The sequence below is a fragment of the Ciconia boyciana genome, chromosome 10, assembly GCF_034638445.1.
Source record: "Ciconia boyciana chromosome 10, ASM3463844v1, whole genome shotgun sequence".
NCBI classification, from domain to species: Eukaryota; Metazoa; Chordata; class Aves; order Ciconiiformes; family Ciconiidae; genus Ciconia; species Ciconia boyciana.
The window spans coordinates 15138432-15154985 of record NC_132943.1 but is presented as its reverse complement, the minus strand read 5'-3'; the positions used below and the strand labels follow the sequence as shown (position 1 = coordinate 15154985).

General features: G+C 43.8%; 1 long non-coding RNA gene across 1 annotated transcript; it reads right to left on the bottom strand.

The window, feature by feature from the left end:
* Positions 1 to 1159: 1159 nt before the first annotated feature.
* LOC140657632 (uncharacterized) lies at positions 1160 to 8786 on the bottom strand. Its single transcript, XR_012044414.1, has 3 exons — positions 7869 to 8786; positions 7269 to 7481; positions 1160 to 7065 (listed from the first exon to the last, which is right to left on the bottom strand). It is a non-coding gene; the product is annotated as an uncharacterized lncRNA (long non-coding RNA).
* Positions 8787 to 16554: the final 7768 nt, after the last annotated feature.

Here is a 16554-nt window from a genome sequence, read left to right as displayed (position 1 = left end):
AATAACAGTCGTCTTTGAAGCCAAGGGAATTCGCCCTCTGATTTCAATGGGTTCTGATTTATATTATAAGGAAAGTACCCACCTCAGGCAGCTGAGTGCAGTTGTTTGATTCAAACTGAAGTAAAACATGTCTGACTGCTTTAATATTTGTTTGGAAGGTAATAGTATAGAATGGAGTGAGCTGGAACAAGAAAAATTTTGATGCAATTAAGCCTTGATTTTTTTGTTGTTTTTTGTTTTGCATTTGTTCTAGTTCCTTTTCTCCAAATAGACCACTTCATCATTTGTTGGTAATCATGATTTGCAGCTATAAATGTAGTCCGTGCAGCAAATGCAGTATGCCTTTTCTATTACTCACTTCCACCCTCCCCATGTACCTTTTACATCCTCATGCCATGTGTCCACTTTTATGCCCACATGCACTTTTAACAAGTGAATTTCCAAGGTTTGTGTGGATGAGTATTTACAGGAGCTTCCTTGTTTACCTTCACTGTTGACCCTGGTGCCCAAGAGATGCTGAGAGCATCAACATTCACTAACATCACTGGCAAATAAAAACATTCAGCTTCATGTAGGCCTCAGGCACCTTTTTTCTGAAATTCTGCTTCTATAGTTTATTTCATCCAAGAAAACTGCCATAACCACAAGGACTATCACTAGGGTCACCTTGAAAGGGGGAGGGTTAGTGCTTTTGCCTGTAGACTCTTAGAGTTTGTATTGGTATTTCGGGTTGATTTAGAAGTTATTCTCTGCGGGGTTTTAGGGCTTTTTTTTTTCCTCCCCCTTAAGTACTGCGTAAGTGTATCTCCGTTGGCTTGGAGAGCTGTTCAAAGGATCAGTTTGCATATTTATTTGCTTTTTCTTCTAGACATCATTTAACTTCGTTGTAGCAGATTTAGAAAATGAGGTGTAAAACAAATCACAACTGGGACTTCTGGCATTGCTGGCAGTAGCCTGCTTGAGCTGGAGGCTTGAAGAATGGGTGAAAGCTCCAGATATGCTCCAAAGTACATCAGGCAGCAACTGAGCAGAACCACGAATTCAAAAGAGGGATTGAGCTAGAGAGAAAAGGGATTTACTGGATATATTTCAGCAAACCAGGATACAGGATTTGATGGCATCCTAGGATTGACCCCATCAGTGTAGACAGCCTTGAGGACAAACACGGTATTTCTGTTGTGTATTTGCAAATACCCTGGAGCAGTAGGCTCCAGTCACAGCCAGAGGCTTTTTTAGGCTTGACAATAAATACTGATAATACTTGGCATTTATCTGCCAAGTTGAGAATTACTGGTGCTGGAAACTTTGGCTGTTTAGCTAATGAGAGAACAGAAGTAATACAATCTGACTTCCCCAGCCATTCACACCTTCACAATGAAGCCTGAGCTTCCAATGCCCCTGGTTCCTGCTGTTGTGTAGGCTTTCTTTAAGCTATCAAGTTCATATGATAAATAGGTTTGAGGAAATCTCTTCACTTCCATGGATCCCATGAGCAAAAAAAAAAGTAGGGCTAAATATATGAAATAAATTATTAATTCTGAATTATTTACTCAGCTCCACTTATTTGTTCTCATTTACTTCCTTTTTACTTAAACTAGATCATTCATCTTCTCTTTCTTTCTTAAGAGATTTCAAATGGTTTTTTTAATCACTTTGCACATATCAAATGCTGTTACATATTACCATCATGCTGCTCTTCGGGAAGCCTACAAACAGTATTGTATACGTTGAAGTAAACAAACATCATTAGCTTTAATCTATTAATCACAGTCAATAACATTAATGAAGCATACTTTAGCATCACTGTCAGAGATTTAGCACTAATTCATCTCATTAACTTTTGTGGAACTACAGTCCTCTCCAATCCCCCAGTACTATCAAATTGTATGTGAGGTCAACATTTCCCATGAATTTTTGAAATGTAAATTCAACAAAAAAAGATATTTGGAAGCATTTTGAAAGGTTTTGAATTTGATCGCAAAAAGGCACAAGAATCAGAAAGTGAGGAGGACTGGAAATTGAAAGGGAAACTGCACAGAATTAAACATCTGCTTTTTTGCTTCAGATGCTACACTCCAGCCTCCATGCAATGGAGGTGTCACCTGAGTAGTGGTGGCCCAAATCCCAAACAGGGCTTAGTCACCAGGGAGTCAAGTCTGACCTAAAGATGTTGACTTAGAGGTTTAAAGACCTTTCCAACATGCAGATTTAGTGGTCTCCAATGCACATGGCCTTTACCTTACTGTTTCCTTACAGGTTGTCTTGGGTACATTTATTGACTAGGATTTCCACATTTAGAGTATTGTAGGAGGGTGTTATCAGACTAATGTATTAGTCTATTTGTAGATTGCACTGAGACAGGTATATTTAGTAGATACTGTATTGTGCAGGCCTGACATGATAGAGTTAATTCTATATAGAGCTACAGAAAGATGAAGGGTTTATTTTCATTAAAATTTTGTTCCTTTTTTGTCTAAATGTTGACAAAACCAGTTTTTTCTTAACTGTATAACACTTCTAACTGTCCTACTTGCACATATATCACATTTCCTGAGCATTTCAAAATTTAAAGCAACACTTTTAATGTTACACTAATACCATTTTCTGCTTTTGATGCTATTTTTTAATTTTCCATATATCTGCCATTCTGTTTTCTGGCATGGATTAGAATTGGCAGTATCTAAAATACCTTGAAAAAGATATGTCTTCCAATAAATCTTTGCAGCTAAAAGCAGGAATAACCAGTGATATAAGAGCTAGTTTTGCAGCTAGACTTGATAAGTATCTATTCACGTTAATACATACCAGCCTTCTGTATGAGGTACCCAAATGTTCCCCAAGTGCAACAGCCTCTCCTTAGAGTTTTTCCCATTCCCACATCATAAAAACAGATCAATTGCTCATTTCAAAAGAGCTGATCCTAGATAAACATAGTTCCTGTATTTCAGTCCCCAGTTATAAAATGTTAAATGTTAAAAGCCTGTGTTGGGCTTGAGGTCAATTAGTTTGAATTTTCTTTTAAGAACAAAAACCTGAAGCATCTCCAATGTGGCATTCCCTCAAGTCAGGCAGCCTTGAAGCCTTTCCCCACTCCTCATGCTTTGCAAAATAACACATTTTTGTTCTTACGTAATTAGCTGGCAGTAAGATTCAGGAAAAGAGGGAGGCAAAAGACACTTTAGAGCTCTGAGCAGTGACTCCTCTGAGCCTTTATATCAGTTCCCTTTAAACAGCTCTGTGGCTAACTTCCCAGGTTTCTTCCAGTGACTAATGCTGGGTATTAGTTTAATGGGTCATAGTCACTGATTGGATCATAAATACAGAAATCCCACCACTGAAGCTTAAAAAAAACCCCAGAGCCATTCAAGAGGAATCTAAAACTCAGCACAGCAATACAGCACAGCATGTATCTCCTGACCTTCCCCTACAGAGATAGCCTTTTCTGATCTTGCTGCATTTCCCTTATGCTGAAAGGAAGGTATTTTTTTTTCCCTCAAACCCAGATGTTAAACTCTTAAGCCAAACTCTTTTTCCATTTTTTAGAATGAAGGGAGAGCAGGGCTGAGGGGCTATCAATGAAGGTTTCCAGGGACGACCTAGAATTGTTTTAGAATCATGAAGAGCTCATTGGTTGTGCCAGGTGTCAGTGACATTTCTGTTCTATGGCAGGCTGGTTCATTGGCCTGAATTTCTAATGGAAGAGGCTACAAATGAGAGCAACTTCATTATTGCAGTGCTTTATCGAAGTCTTTGAGGGGTAACTAAGAAGCTATTTACATTGACCTTTACAGCACTGGCCTGAGGCTCAAAACAACATGGTAATACTCATTGCAGTAAAGCTCTGCTGAGATACTTCACGCTATAGCAGGTGGGAAGGAGGCAGATTGTTACAGCGTGGCCTGAAAGATTTCCAGGTATGATACCTCGGAGATTCAATGTGCACCAGTGAGTGGGGGCTATTTTCACCTCTACTGGTATATCTTGCTCCTGCTCTGCTTAGGTGTTGAATTGCCATGTCCTGCAATGGTGACATCTGCTTATTTAAACTTTACTGTCTGATATTGCAGACCTTTGCAACATCTTGCTTACAGTCTCCAGGACTAGGATGGACAATTTTATGACAGGGAAAGGAAGCATAAAGATAGGGACTAAGGGCATCTGAACCCAGCTTGCAGGCAGAAAGCAGAGACTCAAAGTGAGTGAAGGAAGGAGATCAGACCTAGAGATGTGTCAGAATAAAGCGTGACCAACTGCAGGCAAATACATGTTGTGAATCAGGTCCTGAAACTCGTGAGATTTTAAAATAAGATTGGGTATTTTTATTTGCTGTCTTAACAGTTCTCCTGACAGGCCTCCTGTTGAGCTAACACAGAAAATCAGCCTGTGGTGCCAAAAAAAGGGATGGTCCTTTCTAACCCATCAACATGGTGATCTTGTACAGGAAATGCACCCCTTTTTCCTGAAAAGATCACCAAATTATTCTCCCTTCTTGGGTTCTCTGTGACAGGTGGGGTTTTTTTATTCCTCCTTTGCTATTTCTATGTCACCAAAGCTTTCTAGAAGTGATGGTCAGTGTAGTCTGAGGAGACAGAGGAAAGAATTTCCTCAGACAGAGGAATCTTCTTTGCTAGTCAGAGAGCAGCAGTCCCAGTAACTGTATTTGGTTTTATTTTATCCCAGGGAGTCTGTTCGGGGAGAGGCATAGAAAAAGGGAGAGAAGAAACCTTTGTCCATGTGGACATGAGGGAAATGCACCGAGTTGGACCTGTGTGGTCCTTGGAGTCCTGTTGCTGGAGATGTAAAAGTGAAAAACCCACTTGCTCCTTCACTTGGTGGGGCCAAAGCAAACACCTGTGTGGCCTCTGGAGATGTGGAAATCAGGTTAGATTGGTCCCTTGCTTGCCAAGACATCAGGTTTCCACCAGAGCTTTTCCCTTCCAAACAGAGCCCTCCTGTGCCTGTCCCTGAAGGACCTCCACTCTAAGACATGATTATTTGAAGAGCACATGTTCATAGTGCCTTGGCCGGCATTTCCATATTTGAAGCTGCTTTGCCAATTCCAGACATACAAAAATCACCCAAGTAGTTTCTGAAAGCAAACCCCTTCTGGCTTCCTTCCATTTACATTTTGCTTTGTCTTGTAACTTTTAGGTTGTATTTGGTCGCATTCTTACAGCTTCTCTTTACAGCTGTGAAAATTAGCTTTAAAAACAAGTGAAAATTGAAGCTTGTTTGGCTCAAGAGTGGGGGCTTTAAAATAACAAAATATTTCAAGACTCAAAATCCAGAATGTGGGTAGTACCAGCTGAGCTGGATCTCTAATGCTCTTTTTCTGTCATTATGGACTTGCTCAGGAATATTCCTGAGCATCAGCTACCTGCATTTGAGCTTTAGCTTCAGGAAAGTGTGAATTTCTTAATGAAACATAATTTCCAGGGACAGGTCCCCAGTGTGGCATGTGTCAGAAAGGACATACAAGAATGTGTATATTTTTACCAGGTCCATTGAAATACTATTCTCAGGGCTTTCTGGGGAGGAAAAAAAAAAACGACAACCAAAGTCTTTCACAGAAGCTCTGATTATTTTTTTGCAAGGCCATCATAATCCTAAAAGTCATATCTGACAGCCCATGTGAGACTTTCTGCAACAGGGAACACCTGAAGTGTCCATCCATCACGCAGCAATGGGCCTCCAGTTGCACAGCTGGACTCTGCCTTTCCTACCAATGGTAGTTTTCACTCTGTATATAGACAGACATTAGATGCAGTGTGAAAGAAGCATGCTATCAATTTAGTGTAACTTAATTTAAAGCTTTCTTATCAACCCAAAATTTTAGGATGGTGTCCCATTTTGGAATCTGAATCAGCCACTTCAGCTTTCAGACAGGTCTGGCTTTGCAGAATTGAAGTTGTTCAGATGAGTTTTCATCCCTTTTAATACAATAAAAACCTGAGTATGACGTGAGGGTCTCAAAAACTTAGAGTTCATTGTGCTTTGGATGGAGCAAATTTCAGATTCAGGATGAAGGTCCAATTACAATACAGCTTGACAAAGACTTGTCATCTGCACAGAAATGTAAGAGTAAAAGGAACTTCCTGGATGAAAAAGTTTAGTCCCCTGCTAATACCTGCATTATATAATCCCTGTTATATATTTTAAAAAAAGAATTTACTCTAAAAGGGACTTTTATTTTCAAAAAAAATAGATTGGGGCTTAGTAAAAAGGAAAAGACAGGATTGAGAGCTTTTCAGTCCTGGCACAGAGATAGGCAGACAAGCCTTGAAAGAGGAAACATAACAGCCTTAGTGATCTTCTGTGTGAAGTCACTGAAGAATTTAAGGAGAGCAAGGTGAGAGGATCAGTCACATACCCAGCAGAAGCAGGTAGGAGCTTCTGCTCTCTCTCATACTAACTGGAGAGCAATACAGGAGGTGGTGTAGGAAAATACTGTCTGCAGTGATAAAGCATCCTGTAAACCTTGTAATTCTGTGCCTCCTGTGAAGTATGCCAGAACCACAACAGAAGCAGGACATGCCAGATTTGACTGACACTTTGCCAAGGGAAGGCACAAGCACAGGAATGAAAGGGTTGCCATCCCCTCCTGGCAGCTCAAATGTCACACAGAGATAAAGGTTACTGCTGGTAACAAGTCTCATTTCCCAGGTAGAAAGCATGCAGCACCATGGCTCTTCACATATGGAAAGTGGTAGTGGAGCAGTGAGTTGGGTACATACACAGGCTTCGAGATTAACAGCAACAACTGAGTTGAATTCCCTGCTGTCACAGTGCCATTTGCAGAAATTGCATGCTGTTCCTATCTGATCTCTCAGTAAATCTGCGGGGACGTGGAAGGAAGACTACACTCTTTGAAAAATTATGCACCCCACACTGTCACTGTGGGAGTGTGACACTGGGCTTCATGGTGCTTTGATCATGCATCAGGATCAAAAATAGCACTGGCTTCTCTCAGGGGTTAGGACAGTGTCTGAAGTCTCAAGGTGTGATGCAGGTAGGGTCATCAGAGCTCCAGTTTTCTTCAGAACTTGCCTCAACCTCTTGTACCTGCTTAATTAGATTGAAATGATTGAGAAACCATTGAGTTTGACTCTCCCAGTTCCATTCCCTGCTGCAAGCTAAGTCCTTCACAAAAATTGAAGTATGAAGGAGGAGAAGAGACACTTCATTAAATGTTTAGAAGCTTCAGGAATGGATTGTTACAGTAGGCAGAATGAACAGTCCTGCATTTTACTTAGTATTAAATATTTCACCTTGATCATCTTTAACAGTTGTTAGCTCGCTAACAAGTAGCCAGCAAGGCCATCTTCGATGTGCAGATCTTGTCTATAAGAAGTCAGGAACACTGAACATGATTTGGTCATCTCAGGGTTACTGGGGAGGCAGGTGAAATAACTCTTCTTGTGTTGTTGCCTTATGCCCAGAAGTAAATCTGGTTGGTGACAGATGCCCTCTACCTTTGCTCTCTGCAAGGTAAAAAAAAATCTGAGTAAAAGCAAGAGCATTTCAAGGCTTTCTGGTTGAATGTTCTACATCTCTTGCTAGTTATTTTCCAATCACCAGCTTGAAACGCCACTGGCTTTTAGCTTTCCATAATACCCACCCTTCCCTCCCTTCTTCCTTCTGCCTTTGTGTCTGTCTGCCTATCAATAGACTGACAGGATTAGTATAATGCTTGATTGAGTGCTCGTTGTCAATCAAACCTCCTTGACTGAACCACCAAATGACAATCGCTTGGGTAGCAAATTCTCTCCCAGGCAGGAGGCCTGATGGAGGGAGGGACCAATTCAGCCTCCCAAGATGTGCCCTTATGAAAGAGGGGACAAAATTGCTACATCCGATTTCAGTCCTACTTTTAGATCCGGAACATCCCTGTCGGTCACTTGTGATGTGCACTATGCAGCAGCTGATGCTCCCCACCTCTCCGACGGGCTTAGCGGTATCCTTCCTTTCCCAGGCAGGAAGACTGAACGTCTTTCTGGTTCGCATTAGCTTTATCCCCCCAGTAGCCTAACAAACCCCGCGGCTGAGGCGGGGGAAGGCGGCAGCAGCAGCTTCCCCCGCCTCCGCGGCTCTGCCGGCGGCTGCAGCCCCGCTCGCGTGCGCGCTGTGCCACCGCGCGGTCCCGCGGCCGCACTGCACGCGCCCCTGCGCGGCCCTGGGAGCCGGGGCGAGCAGGCCAGCAGCGCGGCCCCGGGGCCTGCCTTCCCCCGGGGCCTGCCTTCCGCCCGGGGCCTGCCTTCCCCCGGGGCCTGCCTTCCGCCCGGGGCCCGGGGCCTGCCTTCCGCCCGGGGCCTGCCTTCCCCCGGGGCCTGCCTTCCGCCCGGGGCCCGGGGCCTGCCTTCCCCCGGGGCCTGCCTTCCGCCCGGGGCCCGGGGCCTGCCTTCCCCCGGGGCCTGCCTTCCGCCCGGGGCCTGCCTTCCCCCGGAGCCTGCCTTCCGCCCGGGGCCTGCCTTCCGCCCGGGGCCCGGGGCCTGCCTTCCGCCCGGGGCCTGCCTTCCCCCGGGGCCTGCCTTCCGCCCGGGGCCTGCCTTCCCCCCGGGGCCTGCCTTCCCCTGGAGCCTGCCTTCCGCCCAGGGCCTGCCTTCCACCCGGGGCCTGCCTTCCGCCCGGGGCCTGCCTTCCCCCGGGGCCTGCCTTCCCCCCGGGGCCTGCCTTCCCCCGGAGCCTGCCTTCCGCCCGGAGCCTGCCTTCCGCCCGGGGCCCGCCTTCCCCCGGGGCCTGCCTTCCGCCCGGGGCCCGCCTTCCCCCGGGGCCTGCCTTCTGCCCGGGGCCCGCCTTCCCCCGGGGCCTGCCTTCCGCCCGGGGCCCGCCTTCCCCCGGGGCCTGCCTTCTGCCCGGGGCCCGGGGCCTGCCTTCCCCCGGGGCCTGCTGCAGCCTGCAGAGCAGCCTGTGGGCGAGCACATTAAAGGTGCTTCCAGAGGAACTAGCAAGTGGCCAAGGAAGGAGATGATGGGATCTGCCTAAGGGAGGGCTCGTGCCTGCCCTGACTCAGAGGCAGCAAAAACCCTAAATGGGGGGATTCGGTTTTGTTCTACCGAGCGGTTGTTTTCATTCAGATCTGGGAGAGGCACAAGGAAACCGTATTGGGTTTTGAGCGTTCATCGCCGCTGTCAGTGAGCAGCCTTTCTCTGGTCCTTTTACAATTGCAGGGATGTAGGGCGATAATTTGCGCAGTTGTCTCCTGCGCTCTGGCTCCTTGCTCATGCTAAGTTCTGTAAAACTTTATCTAGTGCTTCTCACTCTGTAAGTGATGGTAACATTAGTGAGGTTAAAGATTGTAGGAAGGATCCCAGAATCACAGAATCGTATAGGTTGGAAAAGACCTTTCAGATCATCGAGTCCAACCATAAACCTGACACTGCCAAGACCACCACTACGCCATGTCCCTAAGCACCTCATCCAACATCTTTTAAATACCTCCAGGGATGGGGACTCAACCACTTCCCTGGGGAGCCTGTTCCAATGCTGGACAACCCTTTCAGTGAAGTAAAATTTCCTAATATCCAGTCTAAACCTCCCCTGGCACAACTTGAGGCCATTTCCTCTTGTCCTATCACTTGTCACCTGGGAGAAGAGACCGACCCCCACCTCTCTACAACCTCCTTTCAGGTAGTTGTAGAGAGCGATAAGGTCTCCCCTCAGCCTCCTTTTCTCCAGGCTAAACAACCCCAGTTCCCTCGGCCGCTCCTCATCAGACTTGTGCTCTAGACCCTTCCCCAGCTTCGTTGCCCTTCTCTGGACACGCTCCAGCCCCTCAATGTCTCTCTTGTAGTGAGGGGCCCAACACTGAACACAGCATTCGAGGTGCGGCCTCACCAGTGCTGAGTACAGGGGCATGATCACTTCCCTAGTCCTGCTGGCCACGCTATTTTTGATACAAACCAGGATGCCATTGGCTTTCTTGGCCACCTGGGCACACTGCTGGCTCATATTCAGGCGGCTGTCAACCAACACCCCCAGGTCCTTCTCTGCCGGGCAGCTTCCCAGCCACTCTTCCCCAAGCCTGTAGCGTTGCATGGGGTTGCTGTGGCCCAAGTGCAGGACCTGGCACTTGGCCTTGTTGAACCTCATACAATTGGCCTTGGCCCATCAATCCAGCCTGTCCAGGTCCCTCTGTAGAGCCTTCCTACCCTCAAGCACATCAACACTCCCGCACAACTTGGTGTCATCTGCAAACTTACTGAGGGTGCACTCAATCCCTTCATCCAGATCATTGATGAAGATATTAAACAGGACTGGCCCCAACACAGAGCCCTGGGGAACACCGCTTGTGACCGGCCGCCAACTGGAGTAAACTCCATTCACCACCACTCTTTGGGCCCGGGCATCCAGCCAGTTCTTTACCCAGTGAAGAGTACATCCGTCCAAGCCATGAGCAGCCAGTTTCTCCAGGAGAATACTGTGGGAAACCGTGTCAAAGGCTTTACTGAAGTCTAGATAGACAACATCCACAGCCATCCCCTCGTCATATGTGTCTAATGGCATTCTAACATATTTTCTATATTGCATTATGTTTTCCAGGAGGCTCCACCAGGGAATAATCTCTCATAGACTTGAACCTGCACAGTTTATCACAGTTTACCCTGGTTTTCTGTAGAAGCAATGTTTTCAGGAATGTAAGTATCTCTACCATTCTTTCCTTCTGTTTGAATTTGTTTGACACAGTAGAAGTTTCAAAGACCTGAAATTCCCATACATTTTACAAAAATAAGAAAAGATCAGAGAGACTCTATTAGTGCTTTTACCCAGAATAAAGAGTGAAGCATAAACTGACCCTTGATTAGACATCAAAGTGTGCACTTGGGAGGGCAGCTGGAAGACATAAGTTCACAGAATCACCATCTTCTTTTGATGTGCTACTTGCAAAATGACATGTTATTCTTCCCTATGCATGCAAAGACAAAGCAACAGAAAGTGAACATCACAGGTGGTTCTCATGCTGGTGAAATTTCCTAACTTGAGTCATTTTTATACGGTCATGCCAATACCCTGAAATTGTTAGAATGGCATCTGGGCTGCTTTTTGATCTAGAGGATTCTGTTATCATTTCTGTTTTACAGTTTATTATACCAAGAAGGTACAGACCCTGAAAAACTATGATCCAATATTTATCCCTCAGGAATATTTATATTCTTATAAACATACAAAGAAAGAACTCTTCCAGACAATTAATTTGTTCTATAAAATTATTTCACGTAAGGCCAAATACAGATATCCATGTTCCTAATAAAGAATAGTGTTCTGAGTGAGTCATCACAGTCAAGCCAGCGAAACAATTTTGGAACAAAATTGCCAATAGGTAGTAGGGAAATCTTGAAATCAATTCAGAAAAAAAAATGTATCCAAACAAAGAGTGCGAACAAAACAATGTACTAGAAATAGAGGTGATACATTACCAGAAGACTGGAAAAGGAGCCAGCTGTATCAAATCATTCTGCATAGTTTTGATTAGTCTTTATTAACATTCGAATCTTTTGAACCATAGGTTTGTGAGTCATGATATAACAGGAAGAACATGCCCATACTATATGCAAGCCAAAATAAATTATTCCCATATAGCCATACCTGTTCCTCTTGGTTCATTTCACCTCTTCCTTCCTACACTAATTGTCTTCACGAAGCTTTTCGTAGAGTCTCTGTTCTCTGGCAATTTATTTTTTTCAAGTGATGAGGGGCTAAGGCTTCCATGCCAATTAACAATTCAGTCAAATCCATCTTACTTCTTTTCACTTTTGGTTTTATTTCATCTTCTCAATTTCATCTGCCTTTGACTCCCTGAAACAATCCAGTTTAGCTTGAAGATTTTTTCTTATTAATACAATGGCTCATTAGATTAATCTCTGCTTAAAATTCATGTCCTTCTCTCTCACCTCTGAGAGAAAACCACTGAAAAGCAGCTGCCTCTGATGTGTATTTACTAGCTGCTGAAGGTCACTTTCTGAAAAACCCTTTTCCTTCCCCAAAAGTCAAAAGATTCAGGATGGATGGATTATCCGGTTTGTCTTGTTTATAGCTTGTTGGTTTAGGTTTGAGGTTTTTTGGTGGGTTTTTTTTTTAATCGAAGGAGATTCAGAAACGCTTGCTGGAGTTCAGTGTTTGTTAGTCAAACTGTGTGCACGCCAATGTGTCTTGACAAAGCAGCTGTGCTCTGAAAAAGGTGACATTTCTTCCCCCCCTGGGCTGGAAAAGGAAACTTCTGTCCAGGCTCCAAAGATCTCTAGTGACATTAAAAGAGATTTTCATGAAGTGGAAGGCAAACACCATTAAAAGCTGTAATTTTTGCTCTTAAGAAATTATGCATATTTAACAGGATGTCTTTGAACTTGTGCCACCTAAGTAGAAAAACAAACAGCTTTTTTGAGAATTTGAGGATTATTTTACACGAGAATTTAATTTGTTTAAATGGAAATGAATATGGATGAGGATATTTGAATAGGTTCAGTGTGTTCGTCAGTCACAATTGCCAAGCAGGGACTAATCTTGGTGATTAGTAAGGGTAGTGATAAAAATATGCTTGTACCCAATATGCCTCCTGATTGGCAGTTTATTGCTCTTAGAGGAACAGATGTCAAAAGCCATATGCTAATATTCAGCACAGAACAATCCTCTGGTTTACGCTGTAAAATGCACCATGGTTGGCACTGCTGAGCAGTGAGCGAACGGCAGCCCTGAAAGACAAGAGCCCTTTCAGGTGAAAGGAGCATTTGCTGCAGCAGTTGGCAGAGGGGGAACGGGGGCTCCTGGGGCTGCCCCAGCCTCTGCTGCCGACTCCGGTATCTTACGACAATGATCAGGGAAGGGGAGACGCAATAGTTTACCTAAACTGCACTTCATATTTATTTAGACGAGGAATTATTTTCTCTTTATACAGCACCTGGCACAGTGTGGTTCTGCCTTGTTACAGAGGTGCAGCAATGAAGTTACTAAATCGGAATAAAAAAGTGTGTTACGTGAGAAGTGCATAAAAGAAAGAAAGGAAAAAAAAAAGACCTGCAGATATCAATGTCTTATGTTTATATAGGATTTCAGTCTGTGATCTTCCTGAGCTGGGGGAGTTTACGTTTTACTGTGATGATGAGTTTTGAATACAGAATTAACAGTAAAAAATTTCTCTAACTGGTGTCTTTAAAGGTCGTAGTACAAGCAACAAAAAAAAGTGGGGAGGGGAAAATACACCCTTATACAGAGGCAAAGCCAACTTCTGCCTTCATTTAAACCTTCCGGCCCCCAAAATCGAAGGGACACTAGGTTTGACTGAAAGCAGTATTACGGTCAGTTTATTCTGGTACCGTTTTCCATGTGCCGAATATATTGATTATAACAGTTACTGGTAATGCTAGCCATAATGCCAAGGAAAGAAGTGCCAAAGCTGTCAGCACTCACTTTCCACCTGATCAGCCTAAAGGGGTGGCAAGGGGCAGGTTTCTTTCCCTACAAGCCAGGCTGTAGCGATCTGGAGGACTAACGAGATTTCCAGTCTCCAGCCACTGCCAGCAGTAAACAAACCCACGAAGCTGTTATTAAAGGCAATGGTGTTCTGCAACACGCTGCTGCAATTTCCTTAGGATTATTCTGAAGTTTCAAGTCCTTCTGATTTGATAGTTTCTGAAGAAAAAAACCTTTTCTCTTTCAAAGATCAGTTGGGCTGAACTGCATTCACGGTGGCTGTTCTTATAGGCTGTTATCCTAATTTTACATCCCATTCTCTTGTACAGAGACTAAGATGAGCACAATTTTGTGCCTGCATAATTTCATCTCCAATTGCATCTACAGCCATAGCATAAAGGGGAAGTGTCTCTTTGATTCGTCTCCATTCCAGGCTCTCTTTTGATGCAAGATGAGAATAAAAGCCTTACACAAAAGATCACACGAGTCCTTTTCTTTAAGGAGAATACTTGGGTTTCTATGTGTTGGAAGAAGCTTGAATTTCAAACTTTAGGGGAGTTAGTCTGGAGCACATTAAAATTGCAAGAGAAGATGCGCAGTGATAGTCCTGCTCTTGTACAGGTGTCGTACATCTGGCATGAGCTTCCCCTTCACACTAGGGCTTTGCAGTACTCTCTGTCTCATTCTGGAGGAAGAACTGATAACATGCTCTGGGGGAAGGAGATATTAATCCAGTTCTTATGCTATCCTCCTCCCTCTTTCTTTTTTCAAAGCAGCAATATAGTGAGGTCATATGTTTTTCTATAACATTCCTCTCATTTGTGCCATTTTATTAAATTCTTTTCATGAATTGTGTAATCCCACACTAATTAAGGAGAGCTTAAGAGACCATCACATTTCCATTAGCTTTACTTTGTGTTACTCTTGGAGGGTGTCACACACAGGGAGGACCTAACAGGAAGGAGCTTGATGGGGGAAAACAAGCTCTAGGAGGCAAATGATCCTGTGCATCTGTAGGAGACAGAAGTGTTTGAGGACTTGGGTGTGTGTTATATGATCACAAACATTAGTACGTGGATTTTGCCTGTCTTATTATTGGTTTTCTCTTTTTGTTTTTAGCTTCATTGGGAGATGACGTTGGCAGAACATGTTGGAAGGCCATGGGCTGCAGAGGATGCTGTTGGAGCAAGAGGTATTAATTGCTGCGGCAGTGCTTCTGGGGTCGTGATGGCTGACGGAAAAAAGGAGGATTGTAACAGGACCTGCACAGAACGTGCACACTTCTGCACAAAGATGGGTGCTCCTTTTTTTATAGTAAGATAAAGAAAAGTTGCAGACTGTGCTATCAGGGAACGATGCACACAGCAATGCATGGAGGTATTTTACTGGACTTTGAACCAGGGCTGGTTTGGAGCCTGCCAGCTGGGAAATGCAGGCAGAGTTAGTATGCAAACCTTGTGCCAGACTATTGATGTGCCCTGTAACACCTTAGCTTTAATGTACTTCTTGAGCTTGTTTAATATTTCACTAAAAAGCTTTGCTGAGGTGAAACTTCAGTAAGAATGGAAAGACTTGCCTATTGTCTCAGGCTGGTGAGCAGCACATGCTCTGAGCTGGTCTGGTACATTTGTAAGAACTGGTCCTGTGCTGCTTGAGTTTTCCTAGTGTTGTTCAGGCCAGTAATTTTATTAACTGCTTTTCTAATACTGTATTATAAATCCACTAATTGATTTGGTTCTGGCTAAATTGACTTGATGAGTGGTGTTCCACAGTCCTGGTTTTTAAGGATAGTAGTTAAAGAGTTGATTGAAAAGACTAACAAAATTACAATGGTTTCTTTATGGGCAACCAAACTTCTTAAAAGGATGTAGGCTAAAAAGTTTTTTTAATGAAATAGAACCACTTATAGTTTGTTCTTTTGTTTTACGAGGAAAAAAAAAATCGGCCCAGGTTGAAACTTCATAATGCTTTCTCTGTGGTATAAACAAGAAATGCTGAAGCCTTCTCCTACGTGTTACAACTAGTCCCTTAACAAAATTATTTATGGTTACGACAAGCTCTATATGGACACAGAGGTTTTTCTCATGTACTTTTGTAATGTGACCAAAATCAATGACTAGAAAGGTCCAGAGCATTGCACTTCAGAAGAACCTGATCCCTGAAAGTGGTTTGAAAAGTCGCTTAAAATCTTGCTGTGAATGATAACTGAGTAGCCCCTTTAAACATAAAAATATTTATAAGAATCTAGCTGAAAATCATGAGCTGTCAAGATCTAAATGGTTGAGGGACTCCTGAATTACCCTACTATTTATTAGGTTGGATCAAATTTTTTTAAAGAGGTAGGAATATAGGGAACCATAACTGCACACAGAGATAATTATCTCTAGAGATGTTAGTTAATTTCTGACTGCTAAAAATCACCTGACTTTGGACTTAACAAAGATGAAACCTTCTTTTCATTTGTTACAACATCATATATTCTGCAGCGTTAGCACTAATATAATATATATGTTTTATTTTTTCAGCATATACTCTAGGAGGTCATCTAATTTTAAAGCTTCTGATGCCTCCAAATGTAATGATTCTGTGGGGGGAAAGGTCTCTCAAGTTTGGGTCACTGAATCTTACCAAGTAATGGAGACCTACAAGTCCCAGCCCTGTAAACCCTTAGTTTGCAATGCTTTTGAAGCACCCTTTTTGTGTCTGAGTCGCCTTGCTAGCTAGGGAGGATGGTGCTCTCAAGGGGGTTATTCAGGGTCTGTCGGTTAAGCTGACTTAGAATGCCCCTGGTATGGCTGAGACTTTCTATATTTACCCCATTCTTTATCCTAGCTCAGCTCCCAGCTAAACCCAGAGCCTACTTCATGATTATAACAAGGCTGACTTTTGTCACTTTGGGGAGCCCAAAGGAGAGTATTTGTTAAACAGGAGCTGGGGAATCCCTAGCTCTGGCTAGGACACCATCTCCAGTGGCTCCAGAGATGCACTGGGCTGTGCCGAGCTGCCTGGGCTCCTGAATGCATGAAATGGCAGCAAGTGAAGACAAAGGCTCTGGGATACTGAGCTTTGTTTGCTTACATAACATGGCTTTTGTGACTGAAAACAGCATCCTGGTGTCTTAAGGGATGCCTACCCAGGGTAAAACTCAGA